General features: G+C 45.9%; 1 pseudogene; it reads left to right on the top strand.

The window, feature by feature from the left end:
* LOC135511940 (putative sodium-coupled neutral amino acid transporter 10) overlaps nt 1-15,168 on the top strand; it is a 40,176-nt pseudogene that overhangs the window by 12,531 nt on the left and 12,477 nt on the right.

The following is a 15,168-nucleotide window of genomic DNA, read 5'->3' as shown; positions in this document are numbered from 1 at the left end:
TCACGCTTAACCAATTGGCTTCTTCATTCCCTGTCCTTCCACCAGTTACTGCTACTTCTGGACACAGTGCTGTAAGTGGATCTGTCTAACAAAGTGCAGAATATTGTTTCGGTATGAATTTCAAGAGCTGCATTCTCGCCCCGGAAAATCTATTTTTTTATTACAACGTCATAGTTTGCTGGTTAGTTTGGCTGTTGAAGAGAAGCCTGAATATGAGATGTTGATTGGAGATCCTGAGAAGCAAAGTCTCCCCCCTCTACGGCATAATCCACCCATTCCTCTATCCCTCCCACCATCCATCCCTCCTCCTTCACCTCCATCTGGATGCTCTGTCGCTGCCTCCTCTCTTCTGTCATCCCCGTGGTGCCTTAGCTGCAGAGGGGAAGGGGTGGGGATTCTGGTTGTGGTTAGGGGTGTGTTGGGGTTGGACTGAGTTGTGATTTTGGGGTTAACTTAGTTTGGGACGCGCACTGGAGGTTTGCATGTATGAAGTGTCTTTTTAAGGAGTTGTATGTGAGTATGGAGGTGCCTGGGTGAGGTAGGTGTTGGATGGGTGAGGCTGACTGGTGCTGGAACGAGGCTTTAATAATTATCTCACCGAGGTAACACTGCTCTCGTGTGTGTGTGTGTGTGTGTGTGTGTGAGAGAGAGAGAGCACACTCGTCCCTGTGTGCATGCACGTGTGGGCCTGTCGCAGTCTGGCGGTGATGAGTGGTATATGGCAGGGCCCTCTGGCCAATGGAGAAACAGCGAGCGGAGCTCTGCTCCAGCCAAACCACCAATCAGACCACTGGACGGCGGCCATCTTACGACACACTAATTTAAACAGCTTTCAACACATATGCTTTTTATGACCTTTTTTTAAAGCTGTTTACTTTCAGTTACAACATGATTTAACATCATTATGAACCAACAAGACTATAGAGTTATGAAACTGAGCAGTCATAGAATAGACTAACACTAATGAAAATGTCCCTCTGTGATACTGCTGTGGATTCAAACAAAACAAGATAAGCAATATGAAGACTATGTGTTTAACTCTACCCATGTGCTTGAGTGCTAGTTTCAGTTATCGCTTTCAATTTTACTAGCAGGAATAGCACAAATAAATGTGTATTGAAAGCTGTTTTACAGACCGTATGAACCAAATGAAAAAACATCCATTGGACTATTTTACAGACGGTGTAAACGGAATGAAAAACAATGGAATGCGATCTATTGAGAGAATGTACAGGTTTGAGGTCTAGTTCCAGTAAGCTGTTTGATTTGCCCTCGGCTATAAGATGGAATAGTTTCTGAGTTTAAACAGGCGTCAAGGAAAAGCACCGTTGGGACAGTGCTGCACACTCATAAAAACCACAGAAGGAGAGGGAGAGAATGCAGTAGAGACACAGTAACTGTATTCTCCCTCCCTCTCTCTCTCTCACACACTCTCTCACTCTCACACGAGTAAGTGCAAAAAAGACTGCCAAGAAACTTTGTAATGCTCTAACTCCAGGCTAGCACTAGGTGTAAAGTAGAAGGCCTGTAAGTTCCCCTTTTACAGGCTTGTTTTACAGTGCTGCTGGCCTGTTCTTTAACAGTGCTGCTGGCCTGTTCTTTAACAGTGCTGCTGGCCTGTTCTTTAACAGTGCTGCTGGCCTGTTCTTTAACAGTGCTGCTGGCCTGTTCTTTAACAGTGCTGCTGGCCTGTTCTTTAACAGTGCTGCTGGCCTGTTCTTTAACAGTGCTGCTGGCCTGTTCTTTAACAGTGCTGCTGGCCTGTTCTTTAACAGTGTTGCTCGATGACAGACAGCCCCTTCTCTCTTTGTTTCTCAGAGATAATAACCAGCACTGACATACAGTGCAGTAAAGTGCCCACTCATTCTCACACACACGCACACACTTGTGTCGCACACACACACACACGCACCGTACACACACATCTCTCACACACTCTACCTACCAGATCATGGAAATACAACAGACTTTTTGTGAAATCAGCTGTTCTATACATGACATCTGTTTAGCATGTGTTTTATGTGATATGATACAAATGTTGGGGTGTATTCACTAGAAACCAAACGGTACAAAACAGGGTGGGACCTACCTAAATTTGTTCAATATAAACTCTCATTTTCGTTGAAAATTGTTTCCGTTTTGAGTGCAATCATTGGACAAATGATTTCTCCCCTGATCCTCACTTTTCAATCTAATCATCTATAATGACTAGAGATCTGAACTATCAGACAGAATTCACCTTTTTACCCTCATGGTTTGCCTTGTCTGTCTTGTTCTCTGCCTAGAATATTTTAGATTTTGATCAAATGATTATCTTAAGACCCCTGAAACATTTGATAATCCACAAAGTCTTGACGCTTTACTTTTCTAGTAGCCTATAAATTTTGTCCTGAAACTTGAGCTCTCCGGTCCAGTCTGATGTGGCAGCTGTAGCTTGTGGGCTGGTTGTTTGTTTCCAGGCAGGTGTTGCCTACCTACGACAGTCTGGACGAGCCCTGCATCAAACGCATGAGCACCATCTTCACCACCTCCCTCAACGTCGTTACCACCTTCTACATCACGGTGAGTGGCGCACGCTGATGATGTCACTACCTATCCCGATGTCTTCGCTGCATAGTACAGCACATTGTTGTATACTGCGCGATGGTTTAGGTGTGTGTTACAGTGCCTTCAGTTAGTATTCATACCCATTGACTTATTCCACATTTTGTTGTTACAGCCTGAATTGAAAAAATGATCGTTGTTTTTTTCACCCATCTACACACAATATCCCATAATGACCAAGTGAAAAGATGTTTTTAGAATTTTTTGCACATTTACTGAAAATTAAAAGCATAAATATCTCATTTCCACAAGAGTTCATACATGTTAGAATCACCTTTGTCAGCGATTACAGCTGTGAGTCTTTCTGGGTAAGTCTCTAAGCTTTCCACACCTGGATTGTATAATATGTGCACATTGTTGATCATTGCTAGACAGCCGTTTTCAAGTCTTGCCATAGATTTTTTTAAGCCAATATAAGTCAAAACTGTAACTAGGCCACTCAGGAACATTTAATGTTGTCTTGTTAAACAACTCCAGTGCATATTTGTGTTTTAGGTTATTGTTCTGCTGAAAGTTGAATTTGATTCCCAGTGTCTGTTGGAAAGCAGAATTAACCAAATTTTGCCTGTGCTTAGCTCTATTCCGTTTCCTATGAACCCTTCCATCCTCTCCTCTAGGTGGGATTCTTTGGCTACGTCAGTTTCACGGAGGACATAGCCGGTAACGTTCTGATGAACTTCCCTTCTAACCCGGTGACTATGATGATCCGGGTGGGCTTCATGATGTCAGTGGCGGTGGGCTTTCCCATGATGATACTGCCCTGTAGACAGGCAATCAACACCATGCTGTTCGAACAACAGGTGACTATATACACACATGCAGGTTAATACACACCAACACACACACATACTAGTGATGGGGGGGATCGATACCATTAGATATCGAGATGTATCTTTTTGATGATGTATCTTTTTGACAATATTGCAACAATATTTTTGCGCTAGCTTGTACCTTCATAGCTTAGCTCTGTAGGCCATCTCTTGTCTCTCTGCAGCAGCAATATATTTGGAACATCGAATCGCAGTAAAATCACAGTATCAAATCACAATACATATAGAACCGTGAGAATCGCAATACATATAGAATCGTGAGAATCGCAATACATATAGAATCGTGAGAATCGCAATACATATCATATCGGCACCTAAGTATCGTGATAATATTGTGAGGCTCATGGCAATTCCCAGCCCTAACACGCAAACACACTCACATGTTTATTTTACTGTCTTTGTGGAGACCAAACAATTTATTCCCATTCAAAATTCTATTTTTCCTAAAGCATGAAATTCACTGAGAATTTGAGTGCCAATAGGCACTTAACACAATAGGAGGCCATTCCTTCTCTTGCTTGAATAAAAATACGTACCTGCTGTGTACCGACGAACCTGAAGTTTCTACTTGTAGAATCGCAGTGCTCGGCGGTGGCCGATAACTTGACTTTGAGACAATCAAAGCACCACCACGTGGAGAAGCTGACAGGAGTGACAAGGAAAAGGGGACACGAAGGCCCATTTTCCCGTACAATCCACCCTTTTCATTCGAATCCTTCTAACTTAAACAAAGCTGCATAATACATTTTTTTTTCTAGTGCAAGTTTTTACATCTAGCTAAGGATTTTTGTGCTTAAATAAATATTTTTTTTGTTCGGTTTGATTAAGTGCACTAACTTATTAGTGTTTGAGCTAGCTAGCTAACGTTATCTTGATAACTGAGAAAGGCAGTCGCACACTTCATATGAAGTGAAAGGGGTGGTAAGTGCAGCACAATGCACACAACACTAAATGCTTTACCAAGCTTGCTATCTGGCCACTATAGCAATCACAATTGATTTGTTTGCATGAGCAGCGGCCTGTAGCTGGCTGCCGAAAGTCAATGCGGTGTCTTTACCTAGCTAGCAAGCGTATCATGTTAACAATTTAGCTAACGTAAGCTAACTAGCTAAACATGTATTTATGGGCTGTATGCGATTATGGAGAATTAATTAAATAGTTTATTTGTCATCTTGCTAGCTAGTTATCTAGCTGTGGCCTTTTGGCTAGTATCAACAAAGGCTTTCTATAACCATAGCAACATTAGCGAATCTAACATTTGACTAAACCGTGAAGCAACAGACACGGACATGCATTGCCCAACAATGCTACCGCCACCTTCTGGTTTGGAGTATTTTAACAAGGCTGAGTGGCTGACGACTTCAAGATCTTTGCTGTGTGGACACAAAAGAGATTGACTGCTGACACTCTATTCAGAGGTGCTAAGTACTGTCGGCAGGCAAACGTTTGACAATCCCACCGGTGTGTCTGAGCTATAAACCTAATCCTAAACCGAAACCCTAACTGTAATTGTAACCTGAACTCTGAATCTAACCCCCAAACCCAAAATAGTCTGTTTCCTTGTGGGGACCCACTGTTGTCCTTGTTTTACTATCTGGTCCCCACAAGGAAAGTAAATCCAAACACACGGAGACACACTGTGAACAGTGATATGATATTATAATGACCTAACCTGGAAGAGCTTTACTGTACAACACTGTTATAATGAATCTTTCTCTCTCCCCTCTTTTTGTCCCTCAGCAGAAGGATGGGACGTTTACTGCAGGGGGGTACATGCCTCCAATGCGCTTTAAGATGATCACCTTCGCCATCGTCTTCGGGACCATGCTGGGAGGCATCCTCATCCCCAATGGTGTGTGTGTGTGCGCGACTGTGTGTGTGTGACTGCAGGTCTTTAAGGTGCGTGTGTTGTGTCGTGCATTGTAGCACAGGCTGTGTGAATATGAGTTTACGACTCAGTGAATGTCACACTCCCACCCACTCCTTAAATCACACCTTTTTATAGAGCTATTATTCTCTCTTCTCAGACACCCAGACACACACACCCTCTCTGGCTCATAGCCCCCCCACAAAACACACACACCCTCTCTGGCTCATAGCCCCCCCCCCCCCCCACACACACACACACACACAAAACACACACGCCCTCTCTGGGGCCATGGGCCAGATGGGTTGGAACGGGGCCATGGGCCAGATGGGTTGGAACGGGGCCATGGGCCAGATGGTTGGAACGGGGCCATGGGCCAGATGGGTTGGAACGGGGCCATGGGCCAGATGGTTGGAACGGGGCCATGGGCCAGATGGGTTGGAACGGGGCCATGGGGATTCTGATTGAATAGGAATGCTTAGCCATGTCCTTGTCTGTCTGGAAAAAGTTGAGGAGGTGCAGGAAGACATGGAGAGAATGAGGAGCGTGGAAGAGTAGAATGAGGGTTGTTACCTTGCTGACACGTAGACATGTGGTACACTGGCAGTATGTGGCTTTAGCCATGCAAGTGGATTGTGTGACTTAATGTTTGTCTATGCTACTCCCTCTAGTGGAGACCATCCTGGGTCTGACTGGAGCCACCATGGGCTCCCTCATCTGCTTCATCTGCCCTGCCCTCATCTACAGAAAGATCCAGAAGAATGGACTCACCGGACAGGTACCACACACACACACACACACAGTTGAAGTCAGAAGTTTACTTACACCTTAGCCAAATACATTTAAACTCAGTTTTTTGCAATTCCTGACATTTAATCCTAGTAAAAATTCCCTGTCTCTGGTTCAGTTAGGATCAGCATTTTATTTTAAGAATGTGAGATATCAGAATAATAGTAGAGGAAATTACTTATTTCAGTTTTCATTTCTTTCATCACATTCCCAGTGGGTCAGAAGTTTCCATACACTTTAATTAGTATTTGGTAGCATTGCCTTTAATTTTTTCACTTGGGTCAAACGTTTCAGGTAGCCTTCCACAAGCTTCCCAAAATAAGTTGGGTGAATTTTGGCCCATTCCTCCTGACAGAGCTGGTGTAACTGAGTCAGGTTTGTAGGCCTCCTTGCTCACAAACACTTTTTCAGTTCTGCACACAAATTTTCTATGGATTGAGGTCAGGGCTTTGTGATGGCCACTCTAATACCTTGACTTTGTTGTCCTTAAGCCATTTTACCACAACTTTGGAAGTATGCTTGGGGTCATTGTCCATTTGGAAGACCCATTTGCGACCAAGCTTTAACTTCCTGACTGATGTCTTGAGATGTTGATTCAATATATCCACATCATTTTCCTCCCTCATGATGCCATCTATTTTGTGAAGCACACCAGTCCCTCCTGCAGCAAAGCACCCCCACAACATGATGCTGCCACCCCCGTGCTTCACGGTTGGGATGATGTTCTTCGACTTGCAAGCCTCCCTTTTTTCTCCAAATTGTCATTATGGCCAAACAGTTTTATTTTTGTTTCGTCAGAGAAGAGGAAATTTCTTCAAAAAGTACAATGTTTGTCCCCATGTGCAGTTGCAAACTGTAGTCTGGCTTTCTTTTTGCGGTTTTGGAGCTGTGGCTTCTTCCTTGCTGAGCGGCCTTTCAGGTTATGTCAATATAGGACTCGTATTACTGTGGATATAGATACTTTTATACCTGTTTCCGCCAACATCTTCACAAGGTCCTTTGCTGTTGTTCTGGGATTGATTTGCACTTTTCGCACCAAAGTACGTTCATCTCTAGGAGACAGAACACGTCTCCTTCCTGAGTGGTATGATGGCTGCGTGGTCCCATGGTGTTTATACTTGCGTACTATTGTTTGTACAGATGAACGTGGTACCTTAAGGTGTTTGGAAATTGCTCCCACAGATGAACCAGACTTGTGGAGGTCTACAATTTATTTTCTGAGGTCTTTGCTGATTTCTTTTGATTTTCCCATGATGTCAAGCAAAGAGGCACTGAGTTTGAAGGTAGGCCTTGAAATACATCCACAGGTACACCTCCCATTGACTCAAATTATGTCAATTAGCCTTTTGGAATTTTCCAAGCTGTTTAAAGGCACAGTCAACTTAGTGTATGTAAACTTCTGACCCACTGGAATTGTGATACAGTGAATTATAAGTGAAATAATCTGTCTGTACACAATTGTGCGGAAAAACTATAGTTTGTTTACAATACATTTTTGGAGTTGTTGAAAAAATGTTTCATGACTCCAACCTAAGTGTATGTAAACTTCCGACTTCAACTGTACATACATACATACATACATACATACATACATACATACATACATACATACATACATACATACATACAGTGGGGCAAAAAAGTATTTAGTCAGCCACCAATTGTGCAAGTTCTCCCACTTAAAAAGATGAGAGGCCTGTAATTTTCATCATAGGTCCACTTCAACTATGACAGACAAAATGAGAAAAGAAAATCCAGAGAATCACATTGTAGGAATTTTAAGGAATTTATTTGCAAATTATGGTGGGAAAATAAGTATTTGGTCACCTACAAACAAGCAAGATTTCTGTCTCTCACAGACCTGTAACTTCTTCTTTAAGAGGCTCCTCTGTCCTCCACTCGTTACCTGTATTAATGGCACCTGTTTAAACTTGTTATCAGTATAAAAGACACCTGTCCACAACCTTAAACAGTCACATTCCAAACTCCACTATGGCTAAGACCAAAGAACTGTCAAAGGACACCAGAAACAAAATTGTAGACCTGCTCCAGGCTGGGAATACTGAATATGCAATAGGTAAGCAGCTTGGTTTGAAGAAATCAACTGTGGGAGCAATTATTAGGAAATGGAAGACATACAAGACCACTGATAATCTCCCTCGATCTGGGGCTCCACGCAAGATCTCACCCCGTGGGGTCAAAATGATCACAAGAACCGTGAGCAAAAATCCCAGAACCACACGGGGGGACCTAGTGAATGACCTGCAGAGAGCTGGGACCAAAGTAACAAAGCCTACCATCAGTAACGTGTCCCCCTGCTTAAGCCAGTACATGTCCAGGCCCGTCTGAAGTTTGCTAGAGAGCATTTGGGAGAATGTCATATGGTCAGATGAAACCAAAATAGAACATTTTGTTAAAAACTCAACTCGTCGTGTTTGGAGGACAAAGAATGCTGAGTTGCTTCCAAAGAACACCATACCTACTGTGAAGCGTAAGAAGCATTTCAAGGTCCTGGAGTGGCCTAGCCAGTCTCCAGATCTCAACCCCATAGAAAATCTTTGGAGGGATTGGAAATTCCGTGTTGCCCAGCAACAGCCCCAAAACATCACTGCTCTAGAGGAGATCTGCATGGAGGAATGGGCCAAAATACCAGCAGCAGTGTGTGAAAACCTTGTGAAGACTTACAGAAAACGTCTGTCATTGCCAACAAAGGGTATATAACAAAGTATTGAGAAACTTTTGTTATTGACCAAATACTTATTTTCTACCATAATTTGCAAATAAATTCATAATAAATTTATTAAAAATCCTACAAGGTGATTTTCAGGATTTATTTTCTCATTTTGTCTGTCATAGTTGAAATGATGAAAATTACAGGCCTCATCTTTTTAAGTGGGAGAACTTGCACAATTGGTGGCTGACTAAATACTTATTTGCCCCACTGTACATGCATGCATACATACATACATACATACATACATACATACATACATACGTACATACGTACATACATACATACATACATACATACTGTGCCTTGCGAAAGTATTCGGCCCCCTTGAACTTTGCGACCTTTTGCCACATTTCAGGCTTCAAACATAAAGATATAAAACTGTATTTTTTTGTGAAGAATCAACAACAAGTGGGACACAATCATGAAGTGGAACGACATTTATTGGATATTTCAAACTTTTTTAACAAATCAAAACTGAAAAATTGGGCTTGCAAAATTATTCAGCCCCCTTAAGTTAATACTTTGTAGCGCCACCTTTTGCTGCGATTACAGCTGTAAGTCGCTTGGGGTATGTCTCTATCAGTTTTGCACATCGAGAGACTGAAATTTTTCCCATTCCTCCTTGCAAAACAGCTCGAGCTCAGTGAGGTTGGATGGAGAGCATTTGAACAGCAGTTTTCAGTTCTTTCCATAGATTCTCGATTGGATTCAGGTCTGGACTTTGACTTGGCCATTCTAACACCTGGATATGTTTATTTTTGAACCATTCCATTGTAGATTTTGCTTTATGTGTTGGATCATTGTCTTGTTGGAAGACAAATCTCCGTCCCAGTCTCAGGTCTTTTGCAGACTCCATCAGGTTTTCTTCCAGAATGGTCCTGTATTTGGCTCCATCCATCTTCCCATCAATTTTAACCATCTTCCCTGTCCCTGCTGAAGAAAAGCAGGCCCAAACCATGATGCTGCCACCACCATGTTTGACAGTGGGTATGGTGTGTTCAGGGTGATGAGCTGTGTTCAGGGTGATGAGCTGTGTTCAGGGTGATGAGCTGTGTTCAGGGTGATGAGCTGTGTTCAGGGTGATGAGCTGTGTTGCTTTTACGCCAAACATAACGTTTTGCATTCTTCTCCTTGTATGAGCTGAAAGTTTAGAGGGACGGCCAGGTCTTGGTAGATTTGCAGTGGTCTGATACTCCTTCCATTTCAATATTATCGCTTGCACAGTGCTCCTTGGGATGTTTAAAGCTTGGGAAATCTTTTTGTATCCAAATCCGGCTTTAAACTTCTTCACAACAGTATCTCGGACCTGCCTGGTGTGTTCCTTGTTCTTCATGATGCTCTCTGCGCTTTTAACGGACCTCTGAGACTATCACAGTGCAGGTGCATTTATACGGAGACTTGATTACACACAGGTGGATTGTATTCATCATCATTAGTCATTTCGGTCAACATTGGATCATTCAGAGATCCTCACTGAACTTCTGGAGAGAGTTTGCTGCACTGAAAGTAAACGTGTTGAATAATTTTGCAAGCCCAATTTTTCAGTTTTTGATTTGTTAAAAAAGTTTGAAATATCCAATAAATGTCGTTCCACTTCATGATTGTGTCCCTCTTGTTGTTTGATTCTTCACAAAAAAATACAGTTTTATATCTTTATGTTTGAAGCCTGAAATGTGGCAAAAGGTCGCAAAGTTCAAGGGGGCCGAATACTTTCGCAAGGCACTGTACATACATTCATGCATGCATTATCTCGACTAATCTCATCACTGACCAACATCTCTCTCTCTCTCTCTATAGTTGGTGTTGTGGGTTGGGTTAGGCATCTTGCTGGTCAGCACCTTCACCACGGTGTCAATCTCAGGCAGTGACTCCACCCCCAAGCATGCCCCTCCTCCCCCTGCAGCTGACAAGAGTGCCATCTTGAGAGTCCTTCCTGACATGGCTGATTTACTGAACGGTATGGACCATAGGACAATGTTCCTTCCATGAGTCAGCTATTCTATTCAGTTCTATTCAGTTCTAAGTCCGAGATGCTCCGAACTCCAAAGATCACATTTTGATGTCAGTTTTGGTGAGAGTAGAGCGACCAAGAGCCAAAAGGTCAAAGCAATCTTAAAACAAAGAAATATGGAACTGCAGATAAATGGATGTCATGAGAATTTTTATCCCAATGTTCTAACTGAACTATTTTATAACTTTGACCAATTCCCAGAGGTTTGTAAGACCCTGGTTAATGAAGAATTAGACTAAGTTCCCAGTCTGCAATAGATCAATCCTTTATTCAGAGAGTAATCTGAAAATCATACAATGCACATAGACTTTTATACCTCACACACAGACAATAACTCACATCAGTAGAAACTCCACCTCTCTTTAGGTGGGCTGTTAACATACATTGTTTATCACCCTTCTGCAACATGGTTCATCTTTATCACAAGTCGACAGTTCAGTTGTCCTTGAATGTCTACCCAGCTCATATTGCAAAATAGTAACACAATGGCCTAGTCACACACGTTGTTGAATTATGACTCCAACACATTATTATAGCCTTATAATTCTAATACATTTCACCCAGTTATACTGTTTCAGGGTGGAATACTTTAGCCATTACTTTAAACATATAAATTCCTTTATCAATGCGGGAATATATTGAATGTTTGACTGACAGACAGCTCGACAGATGGGGTAGAGGACAGGAGGAGCAGCCTTTAACATTGATGGATCTAGAGTGATGCTCTTCAAACTCCGGTGGTTTCTCACCCCTCCCCCCATCTCGCTCTCCCTTCTCTCCCCCTCTCCTACTTCATTTTCTCTCTCCTCTTCCCTCTCTCCCCCTCTCCTGGGCAGCTGAAATGCCTGCTATCTCTTTCCTGTAACGGGAAAAGATGGAGGGAGATGATTCAGAGGAACAGACAGAGGAAATGAGGGGAGAGATGAGTGAGACAGGAGGGCATGTGTTTGGGGTGGTTCGGGGTTTGGGTAAGAGAAGAGGGGGGGGGGTCATAAAAATGAGAGAGTTACACACACTGGAGCAAGGACAGTTCACACAGCCTCATCCTTCCTTCCATTCTCCTCTTTCCATCTCTCCCTCTATCACTGTCTGTCTTTCTTTATCTCTCTCTCCCTCTGACTGATAGTCATCCACTTCCTTCCACACCTGTTTCCTGTTTATTGCAGATGAATGATAATGGAAGCATGGGTCTCTGTCTCTCTCCCTAGCTCTCTCTCTCTCTCTCTCCCTAGCTCTCTGTCTCTCTCTCTCTCCCTAGCTCTCTGTCTCTCTCTCTCTCCCTAGCACTCTGTCTATCTCTCTCTCCCTAGCTCTCTGTCTCTCTCTCTCTCCCTAGCACTCTGTCTATCTCTCTCTCCCTAGCTCTCTGTCTCTCTCTCTCTCCCTAGCTCTCTGTCTCTCTCTCTCTCCCTAGCTCTCTGTCTCTCTCTCTCTCCCTAGCTCTCTGTCTCTCTGTCTCTCTCTCTCTCCCTAGCTCTCTGTCTCTCTCTCTCTCCCTAGCTCTCTCTCTCTCTCTCTCTCTCTCCCTAGCTCTCTGTCTCTCTCTCTCTCCCTAGCTCTGTCTCTCTCTCTCTCCCTAGCTCTGTCTCTCTCTCTCTCCCTAGCTCTCTGTCTCTCTCTCTCTCCCTAGCTCTCTGTCTCTCTCTCTCTCTCTCCCTAGCTCTCTGTCTCTCTCTCCCTAGCTCTCTGTCTCTCTCTCTCTCCCTAGCTCTCTGTCTCTCTCTCTCTCCCTAGCTCTCTGTCTCTCTCTCTCTCCCTAGCTCTCTGTCTCTCTCTCTCCCTAGCTCTCTGTCTCTCTCTCTCTGTCTCTAGCTCTCTGTCTCGCTCTCTCTGTCTCTCGCTCTCTCTGTCTCTCGCTCTCTCTGTCTCTCGCTCTCTCTGTCTCTCGCTCTCTCTGTCTCTCGCTCTCTCTGTCTCTCGCTCTCTCTGTCTCTCGCTCTCTCTGTCTCTCGCTCTCTCTGTCTCTCGCTCTCTCTGTCTCTCGCTCTCTCTGTCTCGCTGCCTGCCTGTCTCGCTGCCTGCCTGTCGGTCTCACTCGCTGTCGGTCTCGCTCGCTGTCGGTCGGTCGGTCGGTCTCGCTCGCTGTCGGTCGGTCTCGCTCGCTGTCGGTCGGTCTCGCTCGCTGTCGGTCGGTCGGTCTCGCTGTCGGTCGGTCGGTCTCGCTGTCGGTCGGTCGGTCGGTCTCGCTGTCGGTCGGTCGGTCGGTCTCGCTGTCGGTCGGTCGGTCGGTCTCGCTTGTCGGTCGGTCGGTCGGTCTCGCTGTCGGTCGGTCGGTCGGTCTCGCTTGTCGGTCGGTCGGTCTCGCTGTCGGTCGGTCGGTCGGTCTCGCTTGTCGGTCGGGTCGGTCGGTCTCGCTTGTCGGTCGGTCGGTCGGTCTCGCTTGTCGGTCGGTCGGTCGGTCTCGCTGTCGGTCGGTCGGTCGGTCTCGCTGTCGGTCGGTCGGTCGGTCTCGCTGTCGGTCGGTCGGTCGGTCTCGCTGTCGGTCGGTCGGTCGGTCTCTCTGTCGGTCGGTCGGTCGGTCTCGCTGTCGGTCGGTCGGTCGGTCGGTCTCGCTGTCGGTCGGTCGGTCGGTCTCGCGGTCGGTCTGGCGGTCTCGCGGTCGGTCTGGCGGTCTCGCGGTCGGTCGGTCTCGCTGTCGGTCTGTCTCGCTGTCGGTCTGTCTCGCTGTCTGCCTGGCTCGCTGTCTGCCTGGCTCGCTGTCTGCCTGGCTCGCTGTCTGCCTGGCTCGCTGTCTGCCTGTCTCGCTCTCTGCCTGGCTCGCTCGCTCTCTGCCTGGCTCGCTCGCTCTCTGCCTGGCTCGCTCGCTCTCTGCCTGGCTCGCTCGCTCTCTGCCTGGCTCGCTCGCTCTCTGCCTGGCTCGCTCGCTCTCTGCCTGGCTCGCTCGCTCTCTGCCTGGCTCGCTCGCTCTCTGCCTGGCTCGCTCGCTCTCTGCCTGGCTCGCTCGCTCTCTGCCTCGCTCGCTCTCTGCCTCGCTCGCTCTCTGCCTCGCTCGCTCTCTGCCTCGCTGTCTGTCTTCTCTGTCCCCTTCTCATTCTCTTAGGTTGTATTGTAGGTCCGTATTAGTGTTGCATCTCTTTATAGCTTAGATTTCTGCTGCCATCTAGTGGCTCTTACACATACAAACAAATTGTTCCTTCCCAGCAGTAGAGAAGCCGGTGGTAGCAAAACAGCCTGAGGTGAAGCCTGTGTTGGAGGGGCATAAGGCCCCTGCTGCTTTAGAGCCAGTCCGTCCAGTAGAGAGACAGCAGGAACAGGCTGAGCCCCCCCAGATCAAAGGACCTGAACAAGGAGTTCCAGACAGGAAGGAGGAGGAGGAGGAAGTGCAGCTGGACCGCCCTGATGCAGGTACAGAACCAGGGGGAACCCTATAGAACCAGGGGGAACGCTATAGAACCAGGGGGAATCCACTAGACTAGAACATAGAAGAAAAGCAATAATCTATGAGTGATGGGTTGTTTGTCAGAATACTATTTACAGCAACACCTGAAACTCCATGTGTTATAGCTGTGTGTATTCCCCCTCCTCCAGGTGTGGCAGTACCTGACGGGGAGGCCCATCGGCACGAGCCGCCCATCCCCCATGATGAGGTCCAGATAGAGAAGAGGAAGAATGACACAAAGCTGGAGGAGGAGAACCAACCTGCAGCGGGAGGAGAAGAGTGTGAGGGTCAGGGGGTGGCGGACCAGGAAGAGGTGAAGAATAAAGAGAGAGGAGAGGAGGAGGAGAAACTTCCTTTGTTGGTGAAAAAGGAGGAAGTGGGAGGAGCCGAGGTACAGTCCAATACGGTGCTGGAGAAGCCTGACCCGGGGGCAGGGAAGAAACAGGAAGTCCCAACCCTAAATCAAGTGGAGAAAATTGCCCCAATGCTTGTTGGGAAGGATGTGGTGGCTGAGCAGGCGCTGGTTGATGCGGCCAAAGCCCCAGAGGTTGCTGGGAAACGTGAGTATGACTGGTCTTTATCCAGAACATTCAATCATCTCAGATGCTCTCTGTGATTTGATTGGCTGTAGATGTGTTGGACACCTGGCCTTTGACCATGTGGTTTAGGTGAGCCGGCGGCCCCAGTTGCTGAAGCAGTGGTTCCCGTGGCAGCAGAGGGGGCTGCTGTTCCAGAGGTTAAGGAGAGAGGAGTAGAGGACAAGATGGATGGTAAGTGGAGGAGTGGAAATTGCACTAAGGATAAGCAAGATTAAAGAAAAATAAAATTAAAATAAGAGTAGGATTGAAGTACAGAACAAGCACCAGGGTTAACAGTTCAGACAAGACAGACCAGACCAGGGTAAACAGACCAGACCAGATCAGGGTAGACAGACCAGACCAGACCAGACCAGGG

The sequence above is a fragment of the Oncorhynchus masou genome, chromosome 24 (genome assembly GCF_036934945.1).
Source record: "Oncorhynchus masou masou isolate Uvic2021 chromosome 24, UVic_Omas_1.1, whole genome shotgun sequence".
In the NCBI taxonomy this organism is placed as follows: Eukaryota; Metazoa; Chordata; class Actinopteri; order Salmoniformes; family Salmonidae; genus Oncorhynchus; species Oncorhynchus masou.
The sequence above is the reverse complement of the archived record's forward strand: the minus strand, read 5'-3'. Positions and strand labels throughout refer to the sequence as shown.